The sequence below is a fragment of the Triturus cristatus genome, chromosome 8 (genome assembly GCF_964204655.1).
Source record: "Triturus cristatus chromosome 8, aTriCri1.1, whole genome shotgun sequence".
Taxonomy (NCBI): Eukaryota; Metazoa; Chordata; class Amphibia; order Caudata; family Salamandridae; genus Triturus; species Triturus cristatus.
The window spans coordinates 983,780,250-983,799,921 of record NC_140591.1 but is presented as its reverse complement, the minus strand read 5'-3'; positions in this window follow the sequence as shown (position 1 = coordinate 983,799,921).

Genomic DNA, 19,672 nt, shown 5'->3' with positions numbered 1-19,672 from the left:
CCTTTAACCTCAATATAGTTGCATACAAACTTAACAAATTAATGCAATGGTAAAAGCAACCAACTTCCAACTGTCACAACGCCACATGGCCCTGTGGCACATTCAACCAGAATTAGTGAAGTTGATCAGAACAGTAATTCTGGCATGAGTGTAGGTTTGAAAAATGGTATACAGAGGCCTACCTAAGAAGCTCACTTGCAATATTTTACAAAAGTCTGCAAAATAAAGGAGCTAAAGTGGTCCTGAGTTTGAAGAGGCACAACTACATCTAACACACCCCTAGAGCCCTCCATTGGTTCACAGTGGAAGTCAGGATGAAATAAAAAGTTCAAAACACAATGCAAAAAGCATCTGAAAAAAGACTGTATGAATAACCAGGCCTGGGTCAGCGACCAATCAAAGTTCAAAAGGCTAAAACACAGAGTTAAAACCTCCAGGTTCACAACCCCAAGACAATGAAAAGGTCCATCAGCCTTGTGGTGACAACTGAGCACTGGACTGTTCAGGACACTAATGACAACAAAGGGGCTTATTTACAAGCCCCTTGAGCCATTGGTAGGTCAATTTTTCCCATATTAAAAGTGACGCATTGACGCAAGGGGATTGTAAATATGCCCCAAAATGTTTTAGACCCTAAGAAACATGAAGTACAAATGCTGAACTGAATGAACCCTGTTCTTTATGTGCTGTCTAATAAAACTTTTAACATATAATCTAAATATCTCTGTACCAAAAACCTTTTCTCAAGTACATCAGTACTACCAATGTTTAACTGTCTTCTGATCTTCGGTCACAGTCAAGTATTAACCCAGAATACTCTATCCTCTCCCACGCATCATATTGTTGTAACTCAGCCAGGTCACTGCCATCTCTCCATTGCTTTAATGCAAGGCAGCATATTGATGCCATGCAAAAAACACACTGACTTAATTAAATAAATTATATTTAAAAAATAAAATAAAATTTTAGCTGGAGTCCAATCTGATCCTCCAGCTTGAAAAATTATTCTCAACTATGTTCACCACAGCAGCTAACCTGTTGATAGATACTGCCACTTCGAGAATGCAATCTACTCTGCAATTCTTTCTATCTAGGACGAGTTAGGGGCTCTTACTAACCAGCCTTGTTAGAAATTCGATATTAATGACTGTTGAAAGAAAAATGATTTTTGTGTGGTAGGTATTTTCACCATACTAGTCAATCTCCGTGGCGGGCCCCACAAACAAAGAGTGGTGGGGCTGATGGAGGGAACGCAGGAGGGGTTGTATTGCGCAGGGATGGGTTAGTAATAATATATCAACAACAACAAAGAACTTACCTGCAGCTGCTGGCCGCCTCCCACGTCGCGCCTCCTGTCCTTTTCCTGGTCCCAGCAGCCCCTGGGACAGACTCCTATCCAATCCTGTGCTGCAGAGCAGGGTAGAGATTGGCCTGAGAAGACTGGAAAGACACTCTGTTCAGATCAGGGAGTCTGCTGGGTTTCTCCAGCCTGGCTGGGGAAACCTCAGTGCGCATGTGTGTTTTGGTCGGCCTGAGATGCACGACCGAAACACATATGTGCACTAAGGGAGTGCACATAGCACTCCTCCCTTCCATGCCTCGACCCCACCCAACTCACAGTGCTGGCTCAGAGCCAGCAATGAAAAATAAAACGATGCTAGAACATCATTTAATTTTTCATTTGCTGGCTCTGCGCCAGGTAGTGGGGTGATGCTCCTCCGCCATTGTGGAGAAGCCGCCGCTGGTCAATCTGCCTATGAAATTGTAACTTCAGTTCTGAAATATACTGCAACTTGTATTGTCTCGAAAATGCCTCTATGGTCTGAGCAAAAATGTCTGATCAGTTCACACTAGTAAGTCTGCAAGTTTTGGAATTGTACTGTGCGAAAAAGATAGCACAGCATCAATATGAATGAGAAAAAAATGTGTCCCTGAAAACAGTTTTTCGTTTGCACCATGAATCTTAATACACAGCTCTTCAGCTGTTCACACAATATTGCTTTGTTGCACAACAAAATTCATTTTAATCATTTTTCAGTAATTAATCCCACGCTGCTGTGTGAATACTGATATGCGTCACAAGTACGTCTAATTGGCCATTGAGTACAGTACAAAGCAGAAGGATTGCCAAAAGCTTCTCAGAAAGTCAGCACAAAGTTAAAACTGCTTAGTATATTTAAAGGTGACATCTACCAGCAGTGCGGTGTTCGTCTAGGTTTGCAACTAGTTTGCCATAGTTCAGATAGTAATGTCACACAGTAATAGACAGTGAGAAGAAAACAATAAACAAACGATGCTGACTCACTGCAGGCAAAACTTCTATGGCCTCGTGGATTTAGTTTCATTGTTTTGTTGCTACCCACGTATCACAGGGAGACATAGTTGGCGGGTACTGTTTAGCACGGCATTCCCAAGTCACCGCCCTCACCCCTCATCTGGGGTGGAGCGAGAGGGGGGCTGCAGCACACTGGAAATTGAGCCAAATGGGTCCTTCTTGGAAAATTATTTCCAGGAGAGACCTCCAGCTGAGACCATGGTCCATCCTCTTTTGATGATAGAGAAAATTCTAAAACAAGCATTGGAAAGGTGAAAAGGTCTGACAGATTTTGGCAGTTTGTTCGTTTTGTCATAGTTTGTTCAGGAAGCTGCTGGGCCCTCTTCAAATCTAAAACAAAACATTGGCTAAGGCAAAGATGTTTTTTGGTCTCTAAAAAGTACTATACCATAGTACCTCCTGGCACTGAACAGAACTACATTGTGTTAGATGTGCTCCTTGAGAGAGAGGACATCATGCCGCAACTCATAGTGAAGTTAGTCAATGGCTGAAGTGGGCTGACACATTGCTCCTTCATACATGCTGGAGTGGGTGGAAGAAAAATGTGATTGACAGTCTACTGAAAATCCCTATAAGCACATATGTTATTCATACTTTTAGGAACATCAAAATGTCTTTGCTAACACCAAACTAAAAAGCCTATTGCCTTTATATATTCGCCGCCAGCCTCTTGCCTCTGAGAAAAAATAAATAAAGAAAGAACAACAACGAAGGGAAGAAGGCAAAAAAAGCAAGCAAAAAGAACGAAAGAGGGAAAGAAGGAAAATAGAAGGAAAGCAAATAGGAAAGAAGGCAAGAAGGTAAGAAAGAAAGAAGGAAATGGAAGAAAGAAAAATTACAAGGAAAGAAAGAAGGCAAAAACAAAAGGAGAGAAAACAGTGAAGATAGAAACAAAAAAGGAAAGAAGGCAAAAAAGGAAAGAAGGGAAGAAAAAAGGAAAGAAGCATTACTAGTGATATAAAGAAAAAAGAAAGGAAAGAATGTAAAAAGAAAGAAAGAGGAAAACAAAAGAAAAAAGAAAGCAGGAAGGGAAGGAAGGAGGAAAAGGGAAGAAAAAAAGAAAGAAGGCAAAAAAGAAAGAAAGAAGGCAAAATGAGAAAAAAGAAACAGCAAGAAGGGACAAAAAAAAGAAGAAGATGGAAAGAAAGAAAGTTCATAGTATAAAAAATCAGTTACTAAAAGCCAAAGCAGAGCCCAACTATATTTTAAAAAAAGCGGGCAGCAAACTAAACCCAACAATGTTTGGGTTTTCTTCCTGGGCAAAGTTTTTTAAAAACCATTGGTGAAACCAAGTCCAGGAATACACTTTGGTATTCTGTGAATTAGAAAACAGTAGTCAGCCAAAGGAAGGCCAATCCAAAAGGAATTTACAACAGCATTGGCAGGAGACAGGAACTGATAAAACTGGAATGTGCTCACTTCAAAGTTGTCCTGATATTACATCAGGCAACAGTAAATAAATTGTAATGTAAAACAAAAAAACTGTAACTAAAGGAAACTACCTGTGAAATTTGTGTGTACTTGCAAAATGCAGTCGCTGTGAAGTTAACCAGTGGATTAAGTGGGTCTACTCATGCTGTATGCTGTGGTGGGTAGAAGCAAAATGTAAATGACACAACAATAGAGCAATGGATGAAGAAAGCTGGCTGAGCGTCCCTTCAAGTAAGTATCTTTATTTAGCTTTAGTATATTATTTTAGTAATAGCAAAAGGTCTTAGCCAGACCTAAATATACACACAGATTTCTGTCTAAGTGTAGACTCATACTGATGCACCCTATTACAAATACACACAGCAGGGAAGGACAGATGCAATGTTTTTGTAAGTAATATTATTTTCATAGCTTATATGTACCTGTGTGTGTGTGATATATCTGGAATGATAGCACACAGATATGCAGCACAGAATTCCAAATGGGCGGAATAGCAAATTAGACACATTTGACTACAATCCCAAGAACAACACAGCAATAACAATGTAAAGCGAATAATACAAGGAGCACCAACAACTCTGCTGTCTTACCAATTGCCAAGCTAGAGTTTGGAGCCAGGAGAACGCTGGAAATGCTGTCCATCCTGCTAAGTATGAAGAAGATCTCTACCAAGCAGAAGGAAGACATGGTGGAAATCTTTAAATCTGACTATTGTGGTGAACAATAATGTCTGTCGCCACACCTCACCCAAACTCCAAACTCCACAGTGGTGCTGGGAATCAGGTTGTGTGGGGACATCACCAGTAGAATGAATGAATTGTGATTGGAAGTGCGCATGAGGAGTGAGATAAATTAAATATAGAAAGTAGAGAATGAGTGTGTGAAGGATAACTTTGCGGAGATAAATGTACCAGCAATTCTTCCCAGCAATGGACTGAGATCACACCTCACACTAACCCCCAATGGAGATGTACATCATCTCCACCCTGCACGCCTAAATAAATGCATTACCTACCAGTTCTGGAAACCACCATCTTTAGGGCAGGTAATGTAAAATCTGAGTCAAGGTCCTGCAAAAGTCTCAATGCCCACTAACAAAATGCACATCCATCAGCCACACAAAGTAACATGCTACTCTTAACAATACAACCGACCCAAACACTTAAACAAAAGAAACAGCACACCTGACAATTGTAACATATATGGGTTCTTCCCAGAATCCATTTATGCACAGTTTCAAGACCCAAAGCAGTGGCTACAATTGGTATAGAAAAGGCACAATCAGGAAAGGCCCCACAGCTCAACTCCCCTCACCCAGCCAGGTACGTGTCACTGCAATGTCAGTCCTACCCACACATGATTAGTGTCATATGACTGTTTCCTTAGCAACATCACCTGTATAAATATCCACTGTCATTACTAGATCTCACAACCACCCATGTCCTCTATTCAAATCTTATGCTGTCATGCCACAGGAGACCGTACACTACAGTATCCTTTCACAGAACCAAATAAAGTGCAGGGCCTGTCTTTAAAGCTTTGCAGCCACCTGCCACCTCCTCCACTTTTGGCACCCTACATGATGTGCCGTAAGAACTGCTCATTCAGAATATATCAATAACAGAGTTTTGTGAGTGTCCTTTCATATATACAAAAAGTGCACGTATGCTTTGTAGAGTAAATGATCCCCTACATGTACACCTCAATGTGTGTCACTAGCATATGAAGTTATGCAATGCATATCTCACACAGCTATGTTGGTGTTCCCACAAGTGTCAAGTCCACGTTGTCATCACATGACACATTCTTTTGTCATGATCACCCTTGATGGCACCAATCCGTACAGATGCAAACAACAAATATGTGTCAAGATATCCATAAAATGTAACTTGCAATATTGAAAACTAATGCTAGGCTGATTATTTTTTCCAATGATGTGGAGCTCTTAGAATCTGGCATTGTCCAATTGTGGATGTCTCGTGAGTATATGTCATCAACAACCGTGTTTTTGTCATTGTTTGTGAGGCAAATAAACTTGTTGCTGTACAGAAGAGGGCAATTTCAGCACATTTTGCACTGTTGTCTCTTGACAAGACTTGTTTAGTTCACTTAGATATAAGGTGAACAATCTGGTGAAACATCTTGAATGTGGGCTCTTCTATATATTTTGTTCCTGGTTTAAGGCACCAGATAAATCCCATCTGCGAGATTTCAATTACACATAACCCTTATGGCACAAGTATCTCAGCAGATCCAAGGAAGAGTGCAACCTCCTAAGACATCGATAGGATCAGATCATTTTCAACAGAACTCCTATCAAGGTTTTTTGAAAGCCTTGTTACAAGCTTTCAAGCCACTTCCCTGGAGATATTACAAATATGGTGGAACAGGAATGAAGATATGTGGCATGTCAAGAACATAAAATAAAGGTGGCTAGGTCCAACATTACAATAGACATCAATTTTGTTTTATTTATGTCAGTGGCTTCCAAGATACAAAGCAGACCTCAAAGAATGCTAGAAAGCTCAAAGTATCCATATACTTTGTGTAAATGGTTTCGGATGAGTGGGAACACATGATATAAAATTTTGGAAAGCGATTTAAGAACAGTATTTCAGTGTGGAAAAAGATGAAAGTCCAACTACAGGAACAATGTCTTAACAATACTCGATCTGCAAAGAGAAAATTCTTTAAACACAGAGGCCGTGATTTAGATCTCGGCGGACCGGTTACTCCATCACAACGGTGATGGATATCCCGTCCTCCGAAATAGAAATCCCATTATATCTTCTAGGAAATGTATTTCGGTGAACTGGATATCCGTCACCATTGTCAAGGACTAACCCATCTGCCGAGATCTAAATCAGGCCCTCTGTGTTTAAAGACTTTTCACTTTGCAGATCGTTTTTCCATATGGATAAGAGGAATAAGGTTGAACAAGATGGTCTTATAAAGAAGGAGTTTCTATTTAGTGGTATTAGTAGAAGTGGAAAGGGCAATACATCTTAGCATTGGTGTCCATGGAACAAGTGAAAAGACCTGTGATTCGGATGAAAGGAGAGTTGGAAAAGAAATATAGTTGGGCTACATGTGGCCTTTTAGCTGATGGTACTATAAAGCATTGGAAAAGTCAGGAGCACACTATTCATGGAACTTTCCTCTGTGGAGAGCAGCTCAAGAGCAATTAAAGTGGGTTTCTCTCATGCATTTTGGCACTGAAGTGGCAATTAGAAATCAGTGGGAAAGATTACATAAAGCATGGTGGTTGTCGAATTTTGAGTTGGGCCATATAATAAGTGGATTTTACACACCTGTGTGATCCACTATTTATAAAGACCACAAAGGAACTCCTTGGAGGGACTAATGGGTACATGGAAGATCTAGCTCACCTCTATTACTTAGGTAGAGGAAAGGTCACAAAATCATGTGCAGTTCCATAGCATTGGACAACATTTGAGGCTATGGTATGGTCTGGACCAGCGACGTGTTGGATCTATGGGGTGTGCAATGCAAGAGTTGAAGTGTGAGATAAGGCATGCAGGTTCCTGCGTGCTATGGCATGGAAGGAGACCAAATTTGTGGGATGACCTTGGGAAAGTACAAGAACACCCGGTGTAAATGTAGTCACATTATTTGGAGGATTAATGTGGCACCTATGGCCATCACAAATCTTTGCGAGCCCTGAGGGTAGTAAATCAGTCAGTCAAAGTACTTTTATTTCGATAAATAAATATCATAAAAAGACATAGGAACGATACAATACAAATTCATAAAGAGACATTATTTCATTAAACAACTCAATCATTAAAATATTAAAACAGAGGTCAGTCAGATAAAACCATCTATTTACATCCATCTAAAAATTACATTTATATACAAGAATCCCCCAAGAAACAAGATCCTGCTGACAGTGTTAGTAAAATCACCATTATAAGTTGATATTTGTCTGATTATTGGGTGACTTGCTTTTCTTAATCCTAATAGCCCCCACCAGGAAACTAGCTACATGATACATAATCCTGGGGGTTTGTAAAAGCTGTAAAAAAAGGATAGCAGGCTTGACTTGAATAAACCCAGCCTCCCTTAAGATAGGAAGCAAATATTTCTTTCTTGGGGCAGTATAATAGTCACAGAACATCAAGAAATGTGTAGTATCCTGAATCGAAAAATTATCACATTTACACGGACTGGCGTTTTCTGGGATACACCAGGTTGGAAAGTGTCCAAGTATTAGGTGAATCATGTTAAACCTGAAACGAGTTAAAAGGAACCGGTGAAAAGGTAGATTTACTATGGTTAAATAAGGTTCGGTACAAGAACACCCGGCGTAAATGTAGTCACATTATTTGGAGGATTAATGTGGCACCTATGGCCATCACAAATCTTTGCGAGCCCTGAGGGTAGTAAATGGAAAAATGTATGTACCTTTTAATAAATGCATTTTAATTCATGTAGATAGTGACAGTTTTACAGACATGTCTTCGTGACAAGCATTAAAGTCTGACCTATATTCGCCCTCAACTAGAAACCAAGATTGCTATAGCGCCCCCTAAAATCCTGAAAAATATTTAAGTTTTGTTATTAACTCCACAAGCCCACCATTTGCACACTAGGGCGACTGAGAGACATATTTTCTTTATCTTTCACAATGCAATGGTTTTAGTTCCATAATGTAGGCAAGCAGTCCCAGAGATGGGAGCAACCCCTTCTGCTGCAACTAGTCTCAGTCCACTTCGACAAAAGAAACATTATAAAAGAAGCCTGCAATTTCTTACATTCCATTCAAGGAGAATGTTCCATGAAATGTTCTGCGCATGTTAAGTGCGTCATTCAATGAATACATCATTTCTGCCCCGTGCTTTGCTTTATGCAGCTCACCCAGTTAACAAAACGTAAGTGGATTTCTGAGTAACTAGAGTGCTACCTGCCCAACAATAGACATCATATGAGTGTGTCTAGGACACAGCTATATTTTCCAAACTGTCGCATACGGCCAAGGAGAAACAGGATGCACTGCAGAATTGAAATTTCTCTATACAACTCAGGAAATAGTCGAAGAAAGGGTACTTACTCCACAGTTCCAAACACACAACTTTGACAGCTAGGCATTGGTTTGAATTAGGTATTGGATTCTGGCTATTGGTATCACACATGACAAAGAGAGAGAGGGGGGCAGGGTCGTAGTCAGAAAGAGAGAGAGTGTGTGAGAGAGAGAGAGAAAGTTTATGCATGTCAAATTTACATGTGATATCAATATTTAGACATGTTTACAAACTTTCAATTGTGTCACGGTGGTCCTTAAGACTTCACCCAAACTAAATGCCCTCCACTCAGAGCAAAAGCTGACTATCACATCTCATCCAAAAATTAAGCATCAAATTAAAGTAGATTGTCTCATGGCCCCCACACACCACGTAACCCAACCTCAGAGTTTCCTGTTCTGCATTTTACCGTCAAGTGAAAGCCATCATGTACTCGTCCTAGACAGAGTTCAAATGGGGGATGTTATCTAAAAACAGTAGACATGGGGGATGTTATCTAAAAACAGTAGACATGGGGGATGTTATCTAAAAACAGTAGACAATCAGTAGGGTACACAACAGGTGTGTCCTATATCCCTTCTATTGTCCTCCCTGGCCATGTAACCACTGTCCTGCATTGCATGGCATAAGACCAGAACTAGAAGTGTAAATGTGAGAAACATACGCCATAGGAGATTCTTGTATGCAGGCACCCTCCTCCTCAATGGCCAAAATCCTGAGACAGACCTGAAGCAGGTAGAGGATACGGTAAATAGCTTTAACTTAGAGTAAATTCTGAGGAAAAACTGGGGGAAGTCGTGTCTAGTCCCATTAAAGGCACGAGGTGCAGAGGGCCTTTGAGACCCGATGAACTGGCCACTGACACATTTAAGTCCCGGTAAATTAGAATCTATCATATCCGCAGCTACCTGATGGAGGGAAACCTACTCAAAATGCAGGTGGCACTGAGAAGGCGAGTGGGGTTCTGTAACACACTCCTGTTGTCAACTATGGGTAGGGTTGTACAATCCAAGATGTCGCCTCTACCATTTTGAGAACAATCCAGTATTTATACTGCCGGGGTTCTTTAGGGAATTATGGTTGCTGTTGCTGGCTCTAATACATCATGCAGGGAGAAGCATGGTTGCACTGGAAAAGAACAGCAACCATGGAATGAGGGCGAACTGGGGGCATCAGACTTTGAGTTCTACTAAGTTGCCACCCAAGTGCAATAGGTGATCAGATGGTTCTGAGACAGAGAGGGGGTGCTAAATCCCAGTTTCTTTGACCCAATATGTCCCCACTCACACTGGAGGAAGCACTCTGGAGCTGTACAGAGGAGGGATTGCTCTAGATGATAGTGTAGATGCCTACCTACTGCTGGAATGGAAGTGCTATCTAAAGAGAATGGCCAAGAGAAAAGCATATGCCCCAGAATTTCTACTGGTGTGCCTCCCAAGTTTCTGTAAACTGATGAGTCAAGAAAACACACACAACTGTTTATGGATTGGCATGATACAACTGGCCAGCCTGTACACATATGTCACCTTGCACACCTACCAGGAGATCACCAAGGCGTTTTAATTAAACATCAGATAGTGGCAATTCTCTATCCTGTAGTGGTCCAGCCCAACAGACCAGAGATAGGGGTGTCCAACGGAAGTGGAAGACTGAGAGGGCCACAGAGCTGTCATGTAGTGAGGGAGTATCCCGCAATGGTGTGTAAATGGGTAATGATGATGGTGAAAGGACAAAGTTGAGGAGGTACTCTGCACTTGTTTCCCACATGCAAGATTCAAATATATTAATTTAAATGTTCTTAATCGATGTACTAAGGAAGCTGAGAAAGGTGAATCTTTAAAATGCTGACAGCTGTCTAGTTGTAAATAGACACAGGCTGAGTTTTACCACATACTTTGGGGCTGCCCAGTACTACGACCAGAATGAGCAGATATTATTGATACTTTTTTCATAATGAAAGATGGGTAAACTGACTAGGTATATGTGTACTGGGCCTCTTGCGCAGACTCACAAACCTCAAATTTGCTGATTTGACCCACCTCTTAGCAACCGTGTCTAAAGCTATGTTGCGCAAGTCAAAAATCACCCCAGAGTTTGGCTGACAGAAATGTACAGATGGGCAGAGGCTGCATGTGCATCGGTGATGGTGGCACCTGGGCCGCTGCTGTGTAGTTCTGCCCCACTAGCGGTCTGGGACCTGATAATATTGGAATTCAAAAAACTTATTGATGATAGACTGTCCTTCATGGCCTGTGATTCAAGGCTGAGGCTGGAGGGGGAACAGGTAGATCACAATTATGGAGCTTTGGCAGTCTATTAAGAATTGTGATGACGCTTCAAAAAACAGTTTGACTGATTTCATACTTTTGTTCCTTCATGGGGGATATAGTCCTAATGTCCTCTCAATACAGCAAGAATCCTGCCTGTGGCCCTGGAAAGTTGGTGTATGACAATGTTGTTGGGATTTTCTATATTTATTTCTGTGCTACCATTAATAAATCGTGTCTTTCTTGTCCACTAATAAATCGTGTCTTTCTTGTCCACGCCATGCATGTTACTACTTTAGACTCAGATAAAACCCATGTTAAACATCTGAGTCCGCTGTTATCATTATATATTTAAGTGCAATGGACACTAAGAAAATGGTTTGAAAAAATATATTATTTCTAGAGAAAGGCAATCCCAGCCACCACAAAAACAAAGTGAGCAACAATTTCCCAATCATGCAACCTGAACAAAAAACCTTCAAACCATTTCTACCTCACCAACCTCATTGACATCCTCAGTATTTAAAAGCCATTGCAAGTGAAGATGATCTCCTTCTATTCACAAAAATGAATTCCCGTTGCTACACAAACATTAAATAGTTTTAAAAAACAACTCCAATAAAGTGACAATAACGGTTCCGGATTAGATAACACTCTACCCATTGGTGACAGTGATAACCTCTGAATGATGGTACTTCTTGATCTGTCAGCATCACATCATTTGACAGTGTTGAGCATTGAGTACTTATTAATAGACTATCAACTCACAGGGGCCTCAACAATTCCTTACAAGGATGATTCATGTACTACTTCTCCATTACATATAAATTCATCAAGCTCTCCAGACATTCTCTTTAACATATATTGCAAACAAACTTAGTGGCTCACGAGAACTAACTTGAAACAATTCTCTAGATACATCTAAGGAAACACAATTGATACATCAGCACAATTCTTATCAAAATGGAAAAAAACTATTCTTATTACACTACATGAAACATTACATGCTTGCAGGTGACTTCCGAATCATCATACAATCCCCAATCCTCTTCATTTTTCAAGCTGACTACTCCTTTCTCACAGGTCATCCTGGCTCAAGCCTGATTCCTCTGAAAAACCCTGAAGAACACTGTGCCTACCACTGTTTTTGAATGTATGACCACAACACCTCCAAAATGGCAGACGTAGGCTGCCTTTCCCAAACATATGCATCATCTTCATGACCTTCTGCACATCTACGTTCTAGTCATAACGAAAAAGCTGTGATAAGATGCAAACCTCATGTGACCAAACAAACATGTAAAAACCATATATCTGTGGGACAGGAAACCAAAAAGTGCAACACAAAAAGACAACAAAATAGGCTTTCTCATTCCAAGTACCTTGGGCCTGATTCACAAAGGTAACTTGTACTTTTGAGTAAGTTTACACTTTTGAGAAAGTTTACTACTTTTCGGTAGTCACAAACTCAAACTGTAATTTGCAACTGTTGGTCTCACCCCCACCTTTTTACCTTCACACCTCCTTCTTACTGAACCTGTTTTATTTGGCTTTTAGGACTTTGTGCACTTTACAATTGCGAACCAGGGCTAAAGTGTTTATGATCTCTAATTTAAACATGGTCAAATTGGATTGCACCCAATTGGCACATTTAATTTACTTGTAGGTCCCTAGTAAAGTGGTGCTACTTGTACCCACGGCCTGTAATTGAAATGCTACTAGTGGGCCTGCAAATTGAATGCTATTAGAGGGCCTGCTGTACTTATTGTACCACTTGCTTGAGTAGACCTTTTAAACAGGTCTTAGGTCTGCCATTGCAACTTGTGTGTGCAGTTTTACACTGCCATTTCGATCTGGGAAATTAAACATTTTACCAGGCCTAAACCTTTATTTTGAATACTTATACGTCACCTCTAGGGTAGGCCCTAAACAGCCCATATGGTAGGGTGCAGTATATTTTAAAAGTTGGACATTTATTTCTAAGTTTTACATGTCCTGCTAGTGAAAAAGTCACAGATATGTTTTTAACTACTTTTAGGCGTACCTCCCCTATTAACATTGTGTTACTCTATTACATTTAATAAGTAATGAAGTTTGTCTGGGATCAGGTAGAAATGTCATGTTTGGTGTATGAGAAACTGTAATTTGAAATACTCTTTACAGTAATGCTGGATTTTAAGTAAAAAGTCTGAAAATGCCACTTTTAGAAAGTTGGTATTTTCTTTTCCTAACTATTTGGTGCCTCGTATGACAAGGCGTAGTTGGCAGCTGGCCTTTTTGTATTTTTTCCCAGACACAATAGAGGGCCTGAGTGTTGGCAGGATGGGCCATCCTGACTTAATGGGAAGACCAAAGTTATCTCTTGTCACATTTGCAATTCAAAGATACTGCCTCAGCTCTCACACAAAGAACTTCACAATAGCCTATTGTGACTACAGACAGACTGGGACCAGGACAAGGAGGCAGGAAAGTCCAAACACCTTTGTTGGGGGGAGGGACTCCAGAAACCTCTCCCATTTCAAAACTAGCACCAGATAAAAAAAAAATGGAACCCTCAGACCCACTCATCAGTACACATTTTGACATGTGGACACCACAGGAGAAGGACTTCCCTGCTGCCGGTGGACTGCCCTGCTGTCTGAGACTTGCCCTTGTGTCTGAGAAGGTAGGCTGAACCTGCTCCCTTCATCCCATGCTACCTGAGTGACTCCAAGGGCTAGTTAGATGGTCTTCTGTTCTGAGCTACAGGGACAAAACACTCTCCAGAGGTCTCCCTGCAACTGCCCAGTTGACCTGCTGCACCTTCCTGGACCTGCATCTGAACTTGCATGAGTCCTACAGGCAGGGTTGGACTGGCCATTCCAGGCATCGGGCATTTCCCTGGGAGGCTGGATGGGTGGGGTCCAGATTAGCAGCAGTGGGGGCCAGTTTTGTTACAGGGGGCAGTTTTTGCAGCAATTCTGCAATGTCGGTCCCCACTAACAAAAGCAGCAGGCAAGGGTTTCCAGCCTCCCAGAGCGAGGCAGTGCTTCACCAGGGTCTGGTCTGGGAAACTCACCAGAGCTGATTTGGGTTTACAGTCCGGCTCTGCCTACTGGCCTTTGCTGGAGTTAGGACATAATCTCCAGGAGGTGCCCCCGAGTTCCTGGGCAATTGGTGTGGCATCAGTTGAGCTCCTCCTAGAAGAAAAAGAAAAATCCTGAAGTTTTGGGCTCTTCACGACCTCAAATACACTTGTCGCACCAAGGTCTTGCCGTCTTGGCCAACCACCAATACGAAGCTCCGGTGAACACCACTCTTCACACTACAGCAACTGCCAGCGACGGCTGGCAGCGTGAGCTCTACACTTAGTGCTGCAGCATTGACAGCCTGCAGTGAACACCAACACAATGCTCCAGAACGACCGTTGGCGAAGCCTAACAGGATCTTCATGTCACAGTGATGACCATTCATGACCCCTGGGCTGCTCTTCGTGCTACAGCGACAACCATCCATGGTGCTCTCCCTGCTCCTTGTGACCTCCTTCACAGCGAACTGAACTCTTCACACTGGTCTTCAGAAGATAACTCCAATGCAGTCTGCCTGAACTTGTGACTTTCACCTGGTCTCGCATGACCTGATAGCCATGATTTGCACTTGCTGCTTTTAGGCGTTATACTTACCTTAAATCTTTGCAATTGCATATCTCCGGTTCCACTGATTGTATTTTTGTCATTTTGGTGCCAAATAATTTATTGCACTTTTTTAAATTTTTCTAAATTGGTGTAGGATTTTTCTTGCGTTGTGTTTTCACTTTAATATTGTTCGAGTGCTGCATAAATACTGTACACATGGCCACTAAGTTAATCCTAACTGCTTTCGTGCCAAGCTACCAGAGGGGCTAATCACAGGTTAATATAGTGCCTTTTGTTGTTAACCCTGTCAAAAGATTTTAGTTGCTGCTTGAGAAGGGCTCACTTCCCCCTCAACCAGCAACCCAATACCTCACGCCTACTAAAAAAACAGTTTGTAAGTTCAGCACTACATAGGGCAACCAATGACTGCAACACCCTCTCATAGAAAATAATGAAAGTAGGGTCTTAAAATAAAACACAACAGAGAATAATGATAACTTAAAGTAAATTATATTATATTAAAAAGTAAAAAATATAAGATAATAGAAATTAATGTTGAAAAGTGTAGCAAATAGAACATATTTGTTTTTTAATCATAAAATATTTATTGATCTATTTTTTATTTAACAAATGAAACAATAAATGTTATTAAAAATACATACATTAATTTAAGTTATTTCTATATATCACATTTAATTATCATTATTGCACATTTCTTTTCTTTAGGTGGGAATTAATTTTAATGTAATTCACTATATTTCCATTAATTAAAGGTTTACTTCAAAATTAGTTTAATAGTGCTGTAGCAGTATTTTTTTTAATTTGGCTACATTTAAGTAAAAACATTATGTATGTGTTTGTGTGGGATCCCAAGCTCTGTTGCCTCAGGCCGAGCCATCTTTATGATGGCAGAAACTTTCTATTTCTGTTACTTTTGGTGCTCATATTAATGACCCTAGGCAGGAGAGTCACCACCTGTCTGACTGCATTTTGAAAAGTCTATGCAGCAGATTAAAGTGCCAAAATTCAGTCTCTGCATCTGTAGAGTCAGAACGGGTGGAAAATGCTACTATATACTTGAGATTTGGATACAATTCAAGCTGCTGATGTACCCACTAAGATCAAATAAATAGAAGGAAAAGGCACAGGTCAACAACTACATCATCAATTGTGGAAGGAGGATGGTGTTCTCTTTTTAATAGCACAGGATTGGCCATCGCTAGCCCATGTAATGTATTTTGTATTGAGCTCTTTGTCCTTTTTAGTAAAGCCAATCAGTGAAACCAATGATACGAGGTCCGAGGCTTTTTTCAATTACGATTGTTTTTTCCAGTTTTTCAGTTTGCCTTTGAGCTTTGTCATCATCTGAAGCATTACATGATAATGTCTCTACTCATTTGATATGACTGTGACATCATTATGCAGATTAATCATAATGACTTTCCAGCACTGAACACCCTCTAACAAGCATGGGTAATCTTGCAAAGTTTCTAAAACATGCACTAATCCCAGGGATTCTGCTGTGTGACAGTTGAGCTTAATCTCTGCAGTTAAGGACTCCTTTAAGCAGGAGGACTTCCTGGACGACATAGAACCCCCTCTAGCCAGGTGTCTCTATTTGCTGTTCCGGTGTGGAACTTTACCTGTCTGGGCCTTTACTGCCAAGTGGGAGCGTACACAGCGGGCCAACGAGCTACAATGCCCGGCCCGTGGGGAACAAAGAGAAACTACTGAGCACATTATTTTCTTTTGCCCAACCTAGTGTGTCCCAAAAAGTGTTGGATAATCCCGCTTTGACTGAATTTGCGAACTAGGGAACACAAGGAATCACTCAGGATTCGGAGATACGATATATGCAGGTTGTCAATCTTTGCTCTTTTTCGTTTTATGATGAGTGTGTGGAGAATAAGGTACAAGCTGAGTATCTCTCATGTAAACTTGTATAGCGATTAACAGTAATACGGCAATTGGTACAACCTTTGGAAAATAGGATGACTATTACTTATTTTATAATAGAGGACCCTTTTTAGAGTTTTTATATTTATAATTTTAGAAGGTGAATAACCTATTTTACTGTGCATAAAAGTATACACATCTAGCTTCAAGATAGCCGGATATGCAATCATGTTAATGATTAATTCCAGTTAGGGAGGTATCAGATACTCGCCCACAGCCTAATTGCAAGGAGCCATAGGTTGCTTCATTGTCTATATTATTCCACACAATTTTATGATGTTGATGTATATCCTAACTGTTTTTAATGTATATTTTATCACATATGCTTTTATGGCTTACAGCTGAAAAAAAGTTTATCAAGTAAAGAATATGATAGTTGTATACTGGTCATCAGCAGAGTCTTCGTGAGATACTTGCCAGGTTTAGATTGCATGACAAAGACATAGGAGATTTGGTTATAATATTGATAAGAAGCAGACGTGGATGATTAAGTTCTTATTCTCACTGTCCATGCTGCAGAGATTACATACTAGTGGACTGATGCATTCTTGAATGGAAAACATCTGCTGGTTAATCCTGTCTCTACTCAACTCAACGAAGCATGAATTCTTCAAAGTCAACTAGAATTTGAGATTTAAAATATACGAGTGCTGTCCTACCATATAATCAGGAGCATCACACATGTTTGGAAGCATATTGAACAACATGCAGCCCTCTTTCCCTTAAAAGTGCCACGTGACCTTTTCAAAACAGCACATGTCTTTGTAGTAGCCACAGACTAAAGCTTTTAACCTTACCAACAAGACCCAAGATGTAGAACCTTCATGGGTTACACTTGAAGGGCAAAGAAACATTATTGTCATAACATGATATGCCTCGGAGTAGTAAGTTCCATCAGTACCTCAATGGGTAATTGCATCTTTAGTTATAAGACCTAGGGCATAAACATGTGTACGAGACTCCCCTCATCCAGATGTGGCACTGTGTAAACAAAGTAAACAGACTACGCTTTTGACAGACCGCAACATAAGTAAAATAACGGTTGCACACTCTGGGTGTATTGTATCAGTCTTCATTATGGGTCAGTAAAATGTATTCCCATCGCACCATCAACAATATCCCTTAATCATGTATGTAGGCAGTGGGCACTAGGTCTTTAAGGAGACCACAGATGAACATTGCAGCAAACAACTATACCTCAGATTGCACTCCTTGTGTGAAGAGACAACCCAAACCCCAGGACCTCAAAGCAGAAAATAACAAAAAAAATCAAGGCCTGATTGAAGATAAAATTTCCAGTAAGGCATGACTTACTCACAAACTAGTTGTGACTTACACCTGTATTTCTAAAACGAAGTCATTTACTCGTGCGGAAAAAAAACTTAGTGCCAAATATTAAAATATTGTATTGAAGAAAAAAGAGCCACTGCATTGACAAATTTATGGGAAACAGTCTTTATTTTAGAAAGAAGATAGAGGGACATTAGTTACTTTCGGCAATCAACCAAATTTACTGATGATACCATTTAATTGCAAGTGTAATGTTGTAATGGGCCTTAGTTTCAATACATTTTAAAATGCAATTTAATGTCATTCAGTTTAATTATCTTGGAATTATTCTTTTTGTATTTAGGTTCTTTCTCTGTGAAATCAAATAATCTGCATGAAGACTGTAGTTATAGCTTTACTTTTATGTGATTAAGATTACATATGCCATCTAGCATTGTATTTTATCTAAGTATCCTCAGGGTCAATACTATCTCTTTTATTGACTTTAATTATCATATCTCGTTTATTGCTTGAGAATTCTCTAGTTTTTCATCATATTATAAAATGAAATAGAACTTAGTGGAACTATGGACCATGTGCACAAAGTCATCTAGCATTTCTCAACGGGCCGAATCACTATTTTGGTCCGATATGAAAGGCTAAATGGCCTTTTCAGATGTACAAAGGGCCAAAACCGGTAGCGATTAACAGTTTCGACAGTGTAAAAATCGCAAATTGAGACAGTGATTTAGGAATCGCAAATAGGCTTACCTATTTGCGATTCCTAAAGCGCATTTAGAAATCATTTCCTAAATGCAAATTAGAAATTTAGGAAATGCAATTACCATCGAATTCAAGTCAATGGTAACCATGTGCAAAATATTAAAATGAATTAAAAATGCATTTATTTTATTGTGACAATGAAGTGCACATATGCCCCTAGGGCACATGTGCACTCAACTGTGCACTTGGAAGTTTGGGGTGCCTCCAGGAATGCCTTCTTAAGCCCAGAGGCACCGCTGGCTATGCATTACTTAATTTGTGATTTCCTATTTCACCCATAGGCTGGAATGCAATGGCATTTCCTATTTGCGATTCCCTATCAGTGATTCCTAATCAGTAGAAATCACTATTAGGGAATCACAAATTCTGTACATATCCTTTTGCGTTTCTTAAATAGCAATTCCTACAGAGTCGGTATCTAAGAAATGCAAACGGGAACCTTAGTACATCTGGCCCTGTGTTTCTTTTCCATACATCTTGCCTTCTTTCAGGTGTACCGCTGACCACTTTATTGTACACTAAAACATTGTGAAGAATTATTATTGTACAAGAAAAATGTAGTCCTATGTGACTGAAATGAAAATTACATTTTTTATTTTTTTTTAATGTCCTCATTTGCCTTACCCTCCATGTGGGAAATTCCGACCACCCTACACGACACAAAGGCGTAAGTTGTTATAGTGGTGGCAGACATGACCCAAAACCAGAGGGACTTTCGCCGACTCCATCTAGGTATATTGCAACCTGCAGGACCATTAACGGGCCTAGGCAAGACCCGGTCCAGGGAGTGTTCAAGGCATAATCATAGGACCCGGGAAAAAAATAAATAAATAAAAAAAATAAAAAAATAAAACCCCGGACCCTATCGCCATTTAATCAGCAGATTCCAAAAAGCCAAGTTGTGTTTGCTGCATGATCTGTTGAGGTCGGCTTTAGATGTTTCGTATAGAGACGAGAGCCACCCAGAGTGTGATG